The sequence below is a fragment of the Mesitornis unicolor genome, unplaced genomic scaffold (assembly GCF_000695765.1).
Source record: "Mesitornis unicolor isolate BGI_N332 unplaced genomic scaffold, ASM69576v1 scaffold15453, whole genome shotgun sequence".
NCBI lineage: Eukaryota > Metazoa > Chordata > Aves > Mesitornithiformes > Mesitornithidae > Mesitornis > Mesitornis unicolor.
Window position 1 is genome coordinate 34,307 of NW_010176855.1, and position 13,025 is coordinate 47,331.

Here is a 13,025-nt window from a genome sequence, read left to right on the forward strand (position 1 = left end):
TATTCCATTCACAGATAAAAGCTGCCAATGTATATAGAAGATGCATACACCTGAAGTCCAGTAAACTTAAAAATCAGTCACTAACTAACGCATGACATTAAATCTAGACTTTCAGAAACATGACGGTATTTGTTTCCATTCAGCACTTAGTTATTTTCAAGAGCTGTATTATAGAGAGAACCAACACTTCTGAAAAGTTGACAAAAGCTCTGAATCTCTACAGAGCAATTACTGAAATATGTCATGGACATTTATTTAAAAGGCCATAAACAGAAAGTTGGAAAGGCATCTGAGAAGTTATCAGCCTTCTATTCAGAGCTCATACTTTGCAAGTACCAGCTACTCTCATAAATCAGCCACTCTATAAATTAAGGTTTTGGTTGGCACCAGACATTCCTTTGTCAAGAAACATGCAAGATAAGGTTCAGTATTAGGTTGATAAAAACAAAGATTACTCCAACATTCTACTATTTCCAATCAAATAGCCTCTTCACATAGTAATTTTTGAAATCAGATAACACAGATGCAAACTAAAAATCTATTGCACACAATCTGTGGTACACTATACACTTCTTTTTATTCACAAAAAGTGCTATATTATTATGCAAACAGGTGAGCGCTAATTTTCCCCCCTTTGTTGAGTAATGAAAACTGAATTTGTTTTTAAGTGAGTATTTTTCAATGAAGTGACATTAACTACACTACTCCTGGAAGCAATTACTAGATGTAAACTCCTCTGCTCCAGCAGTTATTCAACATGTATGGCCAGAGGCTGTGGGTTGCAGAGAAATACAGGATCATAGCATAACTCAGGATAACCACAGGAGATATCCTGTGCAACCTCCTGTTGAAGGCAGACTCAGATCAAGTTGCTCAGGGTTCTGCACAGACAAGTTTTGAAAACCTCCAAGGATGAAGGCTGTACAACCATCGAACAGTTTTTAATCAAGTAATATGAAAGGCAGTTCAGAAAGATTATGGCCTTCATAAATGGAACTGCTTGCTCCAGTGAGTTAGCTGGCATTAAAGTAATGAGAATGTACACTGCCTTACTACATGTTTTTTATTTTTTTTTTTCAGGTTCAGAGTTTGCAACTGATCCACTAGAGAAGGAACATCATACTTCAATACACTGAGACTATACTGCTATTAACACAGTGAGGAAGGAGGTATTTTACAACAGTTGGTGTCATCCTGAACGTTTCTCAATCCATTAAATTGATCTTTCCAGATAGTTCAGGCTGATGGACTGATTGGTATTGGCACTTACTGCAAGGACCTCAGACAATTGAGGGAACCTTCACAGAAGGTCAGTTTAGCACACAAGAGTATAACTAAATCATCCTTTAAATTAACTCAAACTTCCTGGTGCAACTGAAAATGAGTAGAAGCAGACATTTATCTTCAACACTGCAAGCAGCTTCTTGACATCTACTTCACATATCATACAACATAACTAGAAAAAGTGCATAGAAGAGAAACAGTAATGCTCAGCAATACAGAACTACTGTCTATTGAAGAGGCTATAGATGGAGAGTGAAGAAAAGAGGAGTGAAAGGGGTATAGAGTATAATAATAATAGTAATATATGGAAAAGGAGAATAGCAATATAGAATAATGTACTCTTTGCATAGGAAACAATTATTTTTCCTTTTTGCACAGACAAAGACTAACAGGTGGTAAATGAAGCTAGCTCACAGGTTAGAAAATTCAGTGGTCAACTTCTTTTCTATGCTTTTATTGAACTGTTTTTACAGGAAGGTAAGAGTTTTTAAAAAACCCTGTAACTTCAAAAAGTAAGTTAAACTCATAGGCAATTCAAGGGACAGCAGTGGATCTGTATGCCACACATTGGTAGCTCCCACCCAGCTGAAGTAAGTGTACACTGGAGACGGGATATGGTTTGACCTTTTGATACTGTTTTCACCATTATTCCAAATACCTAATAGTCTCGAAACATCAGACTGAAGATCAAAGACCAGTATTTAAAGAGGCGAGTCATTCCACTATTTAATGCTCTTAAACAGCACTAGTTTTCTCACAAATACACGACCAAATTTTATTTTATCCATCTTCCTGTAAGACTTGTAATTTCATGAACATCCTACCTCAATGAAATACTTGTTTCATTAAAGTTGCTAAACATCAGAGAAAAAAAAAAGTCTTACAAGGCAGGGAATTCTTTTCATCTGACAGCAGTCACACTAGGATAGCACTGTAAGCTATGAATAGCTCTCAAGACAAAATTTTAAATCCACATTGATTCAGAGATCAAAAGAATGTTTACACCTGTCATGTTTATTTACATAAACAGTACAAAAGCATTTTTCATCGGAGCTGACCTAGAAGTATTCAGGTAAAAACTAGTTTTGCTAGACAAGCATAAAGGGAAATGAGAATAAATTTTATAACAGAAACTTGTTACCATATTAACTTTGAAAGCTCAGACTTTCCACCAAAGTACAGCAAAGCACAGAGCTAACCTCCTTCTGCTTAAAGAGTAAGTTACCCAAAATCCGTGTTCATCAGATCATTTCTCTCCAACCACCTCCTGCAGCATTTATTTGCCTTCTCCTCTTTCCATGCCCCCTACGTCATTTCCAGTTGGCACAGGTCTTCCTGTTCAGTTAGCCATTAATCACTTGAAAACTCCCACTTATTAAGTAGTCCATCTCCTAATGAACGCGCTGTGCTTTGGTGTTACCCAACCGACCTTATCTTCAACTCCCTGTTTTTACCTTGCCTCTTTAGCTGCACTTCCCCACCACCAAACTGTGACACTCCCTCTCCTACAGCAGCCCCCCTTGCTCACTTCGTATTACTGCAACATATAATACACTAACATATCACTTCCAGGCTTATAAAGATCTGAATTTCTGTGACCATCACGGATCTCCTTAGATCTGTTCACACAGATGGTGCAGACAAGATAGCAAAATATTTACACTATATATGGTGAGCAGCCATCTTATTCTTTCTCTGCTCCAAGAGAGGGCCAAAACCACATGATTATATTAGCAGACATACAAGTAATCCTCATCAATAGGCTGGGTCTAGCTTTGCTGAGCACAGCACAAACTCTTGCAGCTTCTTCCCACTTACTGTAGGAAGCTGTCCAGCTCAGATCTGGACACAGAACAGTATAAACATGTACTAGGACCCAGCCTCCTACAGGTGTTGACGTGCAGAGTGCAACAGAAGAGAGGGCTCGTACGGTCATCCCACAGGGAAGAGATTATGCATAGAAACATCCTACCGATGTCCCTTAAAACTTTAACTTACATTATTCCTAACAACATCCTCTCCCAGTTTGCTTCCAAGATCCTTGACTCTCTAACTTCATATAGCTATACTTAAAATGGAACAGGGTCCTAGGACTTGCAAAAAAGCGTTTATAACAGTTGCTAGAAATTATGAGAACTTCTACATAGACAAAGAAACAGTGCTGTTCAGCAGCTCAAACATCATCACCCTAGATGTGAAAAACCTAATGGGATCACCTGTTTATGCTATAATCAAGCCATAGCTAGATGGACAAACTATACAGAGAAAACACACACATACTATCTCTGAAAACATCGTAGTATTCTGAATTTGGTGGTTATTCAAATATTTTGTTGAAGCATTCAGTCATAAGTATTACAAAGTAAGAGCTATTACAGAAGAATTAAAGTAAACTTCTACAGAACACATTGACTTCACATTTTTCAAGACACTAAAAATTCAATTTTTTGGATATTTAAAAATCCATAGGTTACTTGAGAGATTTTAAAATCCAAAGATTTGTAAAAATGTTTGTGAAAAGAAGACAGGTAAGACAACACTTTTTCCATCTTTGATCCAAAAAGGCACTACAGTAATGACCACTACAATTCACTAAGTATGTAAAAATCAGAATGAGACAATTCTAACGTGACCAGACAACCTGAAGGGATTTGGCAAAGATCAGTGCCAAGTATGTTAGCAATCTGAACCAACAATGCACGCTCACAACCCCGAAGGACAACCGCATCCTGGGCTGCAAAAAATGTGTGGAGAGCAGATCGAGGGAAGGGGTTCTGCCCCTCTGCTCTGCTCAGACCTGACCTGGAGTACTGTGTCCAAGCTTTGGAGTTCTCAACACAAGGGGCACATGGAGCCGTTGGAGCAAGTCCAGAGGAGGGCCACAAAGATTGGGGGCTGGAGCACCTCTGCTATGGGGACAGACTGAGAGAGTTGGGATTGTTCAACCTGGAGAAGAGAAGGCTCTGGGGGACCTTATAGCAATCTTTCAGTACCTACCAGAAAGCTGGGGGCTTTTTAAAAAGGCAGATAGTGATAGGATGAGGGACAATGGTTTTAAACTAGAAAAGAGTAGATTTAGTTTAGACATTAGGAAGAAGTTCTCTAGTATGAGGGTGGTAGATCACTGGCACAGGTTGCCCAGTGAGGTGGTAGAGGCCCCATCTCTGGAGATATTCAAGGTCAGGCTTGATGGGGCTCTGAGCAACCTGATCTGGTTAAAGATGTCCCTGCTCACTGCAGAGGGGTTGGACTGGATGGGCTTTAAAAGGTCCCTTCCAACCCAAACCACTCTGTGATTCTACGATTTCTACACAATCAATGCTGCTTTAAGAACTTGCACAAAACTTCAAAAATTTCACTTAAGCACTAAAGAGTCAACCTTTGTGGAGCAGTCATTTAGTTACTCCTACATTGCTCTACTCAGCTTTCAAGCAACTGTCATGCTAGTGCTATTAAAAAAACCAACCAAAACAAACAAAAAACACTCCCCAAAAATAACCTAACAAACAAAAAGATCCCACCCAAACAAACCTCTGTTTCCCAAGCTCAGCAGTAGCAGTACAAAGAATACAATGAAATTGCAGATGCCATTCTACATGTACAGGCATTATCTCAAAATATCGAAGGAGAAATTATCTTCAACAGATTACAGAATGAAGGGGTTTTTTTGTTGTTGCTTTTGGTTTTTTTAAAAAACAAACTACAAAATCAAACAACTTTCTTCGTAAAATCCAGTACAAAAGACTCGCACAAGACAGGTAATCTTTTAATTAGAATACTTTGTTTTACATGTAAGAGCTACTGAAAATCTCCTCCCATACAGGAACATATTCTGAGTTAACTGAAGAACTGGAAAAAGACTATGGGAGCAGCAGCTCCACTATACCTGGCACAGACCAGAAAAGAGTGAGGAAAAATCTGTGACAATCTCTCAAATTCAAAAGAAAGGAAAATAAAATAAACATTTGCAGAGTTCCAACCCCAAGGCTTCAAGATACACACATGGAAAAACAAACAAACAAAATCTGTTTAACTTACTTTAAGGCCACCTGTTTACAGAATATTGTACAGTGCAATGCAGACAGAATGCTGCCAATGCATCCCCTGATCTAACCCAGGGAGTCTCAACATTACTTTGCAGACCACCGGACCATGGCAAACAGAAATCAGCTTTATAATTCTTTTAAAATAGCATCATGAAGCCATGTAATAGTCCATGAAGATAACAGAGGGTTACAACACCCTGCTCAACAAAAAAACAAAGTATTTCTTTATTTTAGCAACAGGCTCATCCTGAGATCCACAGAGACTCACATTCAGAAATGGAGGTCAGTGTTAGGTCAAAGTTTTGGCTCTGACTCACTCAGTTTACATTCATGAAGAACCACAACATTTCCCCTGAGATAATGCATGCAACACTGCTCAGTCTATACTTCTTTTACTAAAATCCTTTTCATTTTATATTCAGAATTAATAGTACTCCTTAAACCCTCACCTAGTACCCTCTACTTAAAAGCAATTGTAACCAAACCAGAATACACCAAACAATTAAAGGGGAACCTTCTGAAGGAGAAACATCACTAGAGCTATCCAAAACCCTGAATTCCTGTTCTCAAGAAATTCCTAATTCTTCCCTTATGAAAGACACAAACAGAATTCAAAATTCAGTAAAAATGCAATTTCTGAAACTTCACATAGAGACAGCAGCAATAAAATGTTATTTTAACTCTTTCCAGCCATGGTAACCCCCCATCAGAAGGGGAGCTGGCCAACCTGGAAAGCAACAGAAAGCTCAGATAAACAATTACAGCTCATGAGGAGGCTGGAAGTCCTAACTGAGGCAATACATCTGACAGTCTATCAAGAAGACATTGAACACCTAACTTCAGGGTTTCTCAGCTAGAACGCACAATCTAGGCCACAGAAAGCTTTCACTCTAGCAAATAGTAAATTCTGAATTTACAGGTAGCCTGTTCTTCATTAGAAGACTATTTCAGAGGAAGAATTTCAACCAGCTCTACTTGGATGCTGAAAGACAGAAAAATTACACTTCACAAACTCTGCTGGGGTTTCCTGCTTTTATTACTTCTGCATGGATGGCATTCAAATAGTGTTGGCAGTAGAAATATAAAAGCTCTGAGACAAAACTATTGTTTTGTTTACACAAAAACAAGCATCTAGCTTTCCCAAACAAGGGTTTTCTTTCTTGCCATCTATTCTTTCCAATATGCAGTAGACTATTTTTACGGTATGTTCTCAGAAATCACAGATGACAAACATAGTGGAAAACATTCTGTGCTTGCGGACATCATGGGAAGTTACTGAGGGTAGTTATCTCCGAGGCCACTCTCGCCAAATTTACATGCCAGCAAACTTTTAAAATGAGAGTAAGAAGAAACGGTTGTCAAGAGATTTGTGACCTGAGATGGACTAACTAAAGCAAATGTGCAACTCGGAAAAATCAAACTTTGAAAGTCAGTTTGAGTCATCTGTAGTATTAGGCAAAGCAAATTGAGTAGTCTGCAAGAATATCTGCATGCTCACTTTGAGTAGTTATCAGCATAGAGAAAGAGACTTACGCTTTGTATATACCTAAATTCAGGTATCTTTTCTTAGAGGTAAGGAAAGGTTACTTTAAGTGGCAGAGAGAAACTTGAAGTGGCAGAAAGAAAGGTGGAAAAAAAGCAGGACAAAAAACTGAAGACAAAATGATATCCCTAGTGTTTTATTACTTTCTCAGCACAAGCATATCTTTTGAACCACTACTTTCTGCATACCAATTACTTTTCCTTCATTTCATTTTTACTGACCTTTCAAATCAATGTCAGAGCACCTCATTTTAACCTTGCACAAAACCATGTAACTTGAGAAGGTATGTCCTTCACTTTCAGCCATTTGAAGGCTGAACTCAAGAATGCAGTCCAACAGAGCCTGAACTGCTGCTGAAGACAAATCTGTTTTTTCACCCCATCAAAGCACATTGCTGTTCTCTCTTGAGTCCACAGCAGTATTTGTGTAGTCAGCTAGATGAGAAAGTGGTCTGTCTGAAAGGCAATGGTCAGACTCCTCATCTGATTCACCAAGCAGGTGAACAAATTTCAACAGCAGCATGGGAAAGGGAAGAAACATGGTTTGAACAGACAGCAAAAGGTATCCCCTTCAGTGCAACCTATACTTCAACAGACAAACTGCTTTCAAAACCTGAATAGTTTTCACAACTGGAATAATTATGGCTAGAACTATTCACTCAGTCCTTGGGATGAAGAGGTCAAAAAAAAAAAATTATATGTGAGAGAGTTGGGGCTGTTCAGCCTGGAGAAGAGAAGGCTCTGGGGAACCTTATAGCAACCTTCCAATACCTGAAAGGTCTCTATAAGGAATCTAGGGAAGAGCTGTTCACTGTAGTGATAGGACAAGGGGTAATGGTTTTAAACTAGAAAATGGTAGATTTAGGTTGGATATTAGGAAAAAGCTCTTCAATATAAGGGTGGTAGGTCACTGGCACAGGCTGCCCAGGGAGGTGGTGGAGGCCCCATCCCTGAGATATTCAAGGTCAGGCTTAATGGGGCTTTGAGCAACCTGATCTGGTAACACTGTCCCTGCTCACTGCAGAGAGTTGGACTGGATGGGCTTTAAAGATCCATTCCAACCCAATACATTCTACGATTATTGGGCTACCTATAATGAAGCCATTCACGAGCACAATCTGCTCAGAAAATATAAAATGCTCAATACTTAAGGTATCATGCACTATATTCATCACTACCTTCAGCTGCCTGTTTTGACCCTGATCATCATGAATTTGAAGTGAGATTATTTATATCTGACAGGACAGCAACAGCATCCCTTTCAGATTCTCTGAAGCAATCCCAAGTTCCTTCAGAGGTGCCTACTAGCCTATTATTAGCTTGCACAAAGCACAGACAGAACATAAGAATCCAAAATCATAATCTGTCACCTATTATGATGACACCTATTGCAAAAGACAGGCAGAGACAATTTATCTCAAAGTACAGGTTGTGTCAAGTTGTTGACACAGTTGGTGATCATAATGGCCTTGATCACCATTGCTACAGAATCCTCACTTTTTTAGTCAAGGAGTTTTCCTCTGAAGTAGTAATTTTGAGATCTACAGAAAGACAGCTGGGAAGAGCTGAGAGAAAAGGATTAACAGCACTCCACATGAACTGCAGCATGTTAAAAGTTAATACGAATTCTGATCTGTCAGAATTTTCATGTTAAGGATGGTTGTTTCCTTCCCCTTGCATCCTATCTCCAACATACAAATCTGCTGCAAGCAACTTTACAGTTTTAATCTGCTTCACAGCTATGACTGTGGATGACAAACTGGTTTTAAGTATTTTCACTGTAATGGAGAGTACTAGCAGACTGAGAAACATAGGGCTATCATACTCCCCCAAAAGATGAGCACCATCAATATAGTGTTTCTTCTACGTAGTCTCTCTATAATTACTTCTACTACTATGAAATTCTGAAAGCAGTTGGAATCACCTGAATAACTTCTACACATCTCCTTAAAGTTGTTCCTAAATCCAAAGAGGTAAAATACCAAATATAAGCAGAATTTATATAGAAAGGGTAATGAAAGTACCTGGTTTATTATATATTAACTTTTAGCACAGAATTTCAAACCTTTCTGTTGACGCAAAAGCTTCATTTTATGAATTCCAAATGTATCTATCATCAATATTCTTCTACAACAGAAACACTTATGTTCTCTTGGATACTCATGCAAAGTCACACAATTAAATGAAGATACCAAGAGAGAACAGCAAGAAAGGACAAAGAAAAAAAAAAATCAATGTCAGTTTCTGACACACTTCCACAATTCTGTGGTTCCTACCCTTTTAGAAGAAAGTAAAAATGCTTATTAGAAAGAAAGAAAAATTGTCTGCTATTGCTGCAGGTAAGTAAACGTCGTATTTTTTGATAATGTAACTATAAGCGGATACCTTAGGAAGATCAAAGTCAACAATTGAGACAACAACTGAGTTACTGTTACAAGTTTATGAATTCTTTAGATATTAAAAACTCTTAAAAGTTAGTATTTTATTTAGGAACATCATTCCATAAGGAAGAACCAGTAAAATTTCTGACTATCTCAAAGGGTGTAGAAGATTGATGCTATAGTTGTGAATCTAATATTGAGCATATTTTATAGAAGTATTTGTCCAACAAATCTGATACTTGACTTTTTCCTAAAACCTAAAAACGTCAAGCACAACTTTTTTCAGAGCAGGAAATTCTTAAAAAAGAAATAAGGTACACTTTAGTAAGGTTTATCTGATTTTTTCTTCCAGCATACTGTTGCAAGAAGCTTCTCTCAACGTAAAAGTAAGTCTAGTAAAAATGAACATAAAATTCTAAAAAAAAAACAAAAACTTTTCCAAGTTCTCAACAACAAACAGAAAAGCTGGGCAACACTAGGAGAACCAACTACATTCATTCTGATAATTAGAAGCCCTTAGAGGATCTTGTGCAGTCAGCCAGCATTTGATCCTCTTCAACTGGGTCCTTATACAGACTTCTATAAAGCTCTGTTTCAGCTATTCAAGTAACATTAGACAGACTGTAAACATACAATGTACCTCAAACTCCAGCGTAAACCGATTAAAAGTCTTTCTACCAGCATAACTGAACATACTGATAAGAAGCTGGAAGAAAATGCAAACAATAGAAAACAATTATGAAAGGGGAGAAAAAGGAAAAAGCTTCATTGCAACATTCAATGACAAAGTTGGAATGTTCAAAATTACTTGAACCCCCAAGGTAAAATTAGGCTGCTCTCACCACAGGTATCTTATTAGATTAATTGATTCATTTTCACCATCAAGGGATCAAAAAGACTTGTTCTTTTCTTTCCAGTGCAGGTTACTGTAATTTCATCTATCTGAAGAGTGTAACCACAGCACAGAAGCTGCAGCTGACAGTAAGTCTCAAACAAGAAAAGCTCACATGGTCAAATTACGTATGAGTTTTAATGACCTCAAGATTCTCTGTTACTTCCTCATATTTATTCAATATACATATATTAGTCTATTAAGTCTAACAGTTATTGATTTATTACCTCTAAGAAAATCTTATACACCATAACACTACAGTACTGCACAATGCCAGCCAGACACATTAAAACACAAAATCAAATTCAGCTTCTGTGGCAGCATTCTCTGGCAAGACCCAAATCAATTTCCTTTGGCAAGGAACAGTGTGGTTCTACCACAGCCTACTGATACTCAGCTAAAAATACAATGTTCAGGGTTAGGATCTTGCTTAAGCAACTCTTCTAACAGTTTCAATCTCCTCCTTCCTCTATATAACATGAGAGAAGAAAGGACTCCACAATTCTGGAACAGAAGAATGACAGCAAGCTGAGAACACACTCAAAATTTTTTTCTCATGTGTATGTTCTATGACAACAACCAACCCTGAAATGCAAAATTGATTTTTGGTTTTGACAGCAATAAGATTCAATGAAATTTATGATTATCAAGAAAATTATAAAAGACCAACCCTCCATTTTTCTTATAAAATTGTTTTCCCAACTACTGTCTGTCAGATTTTTATTTTGACTGCTTCTGTAGACCAATCTGTTTTATAATATAAGTTTGGTTAATGACATGACCCAGCTTCACTTGACAGGACCACATTCAGAGAAGGCTACTTTGTAAATAATAGAGAGAAACAATATATGCAATTACCAAAATGAAGAGATTATTTTTTCAGGCAGCTCTTAAATGTGTACAAAGGAATTTCAGATCCAGTAAAAGAAATACAGTTCTACCTATCCATGTAATTAGAAAAATAAAAGTACATTTCTGAAGACAAAATAATTTTAGGAGACACTCATGCCTATAAACAGCCATTGCTCAAAAACAATGATAAAAAGATAAAAACACCACACTCAGAACTTGTGAATACTCAAAATATTCAAGTAAGACATCTGCTAGAGGAATACTCTGGATTTTCTCAAGTGTCAAAGGGAATATATCCAAACTGCAAGTCATTTGCAATTAAAATGAACTGGATTCCTCTTTATCCTCTTCACACTAGGTTAAGGTTCTTTGTTAACTTACAACTCGCTAGCTCTTTGCTGCAAATTCTACCTTTCAAGTAAGCCATCACCTTCTTAACCCAGAAGACTGCAGGAACATCTAATGATACATCCTGACCTATGGAATTTTTGAAAATTAGTATCTGTTCAAGAAAGAGAAAGCCAGAGTGCAGAAGTGTTTATTACTGGAATACTACAATGTGTGGACTTTGACTGTGTGGTCACTCTTGATTTCCTCTTTTGATGCAAATGAGATAATTAGCCATTTTACTGGAACATAAAACTGTAGTTATAAACAGGAGATAAGTTAGTGAGGAAAAGCTCTGAAGAGTTCTGACAGCCAAACACCAGAAGTACTTTAGGAAAGCAAGCACACATATTCCATAAAGCACAGTGTCATTGAGAAGAAAACTTTGTCAGGGATTTGATTAACCTGCTACTGCATTTAGGAATAAACAGACAACAACTGCTGTCAACTACAGGAAGCATTATCTAAATGCTATGGCCCAGCTTTTCAAGCACTTGCACATGCATAAACTACACAGATACATTTCTTCACTAAAATGAAAAAAATAAAAAACATAACTTCACTAAGGAGGAGGCAACTAATAAAAAAGAACCCTTAAGGAATCCCTGAACAAATCAACACTTAGGAGTCTGACTGTTCACTTAGGAATGAAAAGACAAACTTAGAAGGCTAACTTTCAGCATGATTAAGTGTATGCACACGCAGATAAAGACTTCAAATATTTGCTTGGCTCTCGCAAAGCCACCTTCCATCAGGGTCTAATCTCTATCCCTCGCACTTTGTGAAAAAAGATATGTAATTGATTTGTTCCATAACGTGCAAATTTATTTCTCCACTATCAGCTATTGTCACTGAGCATAAAATCTGACATTTATTTGAAAGAAATTTTAAATTAGAATTGATGCTTAAATCCTCATCAGATATTTCACTCAAAAAAAATACTTCCCACAGCAGTAGGCAAATATAGCAGGATCAGAAAACCAGTTTGCATCCTGCCTAGCTATACCAACAAGAAGCTTGCAACATGAACCTTGTACACATTCAGTGGTGGGCTGACCCTGGCTGGCAGCTAAGTCCCACACAACAGCTTCCCCAATCCCCGCCCCAATAGGATAGGGGGAAAGAATAAGAGCAGCAAAACTAGAAAAAAAGAAACAAACAAACCAAACCAAACCAAGTGATGCAAAACACTCACTCACCACCTCCCACAAGCAGACTGATGCCCAGCCAGTCCTCAAAAAACAATCACCTGCCTACCCCCTCCATCCCTCCCTTTTTATTGTTGACCATGACACTGTACAGCATGGGATACCTCTCTGGTCAGCGGGGTCAGCTGTCAGGGCTGTCCCCACTTCCCAATCTCCTGCATGCCTCAACCTACTCACTGTGGGGCAGGCAGAGTGAGAAACAAAGTGGCCTTGACACTGTGCAAACATTGTTCAGCAACACCCTCCCGTTATCAACACTGTTTTGTGTTACCAACATTGTTTTGGTCAAATGTAAGAAACACAGCACCATACCACCTGCTATAAAGAAAATTAACTCCATCCCAGTCAGGTCCACTATACTTCTCCCAGAAACAGTAAGGAAAACCTAAATCTGGTATGTCCTTCTAGTACAGGCAAATTGTCTAATATTGGC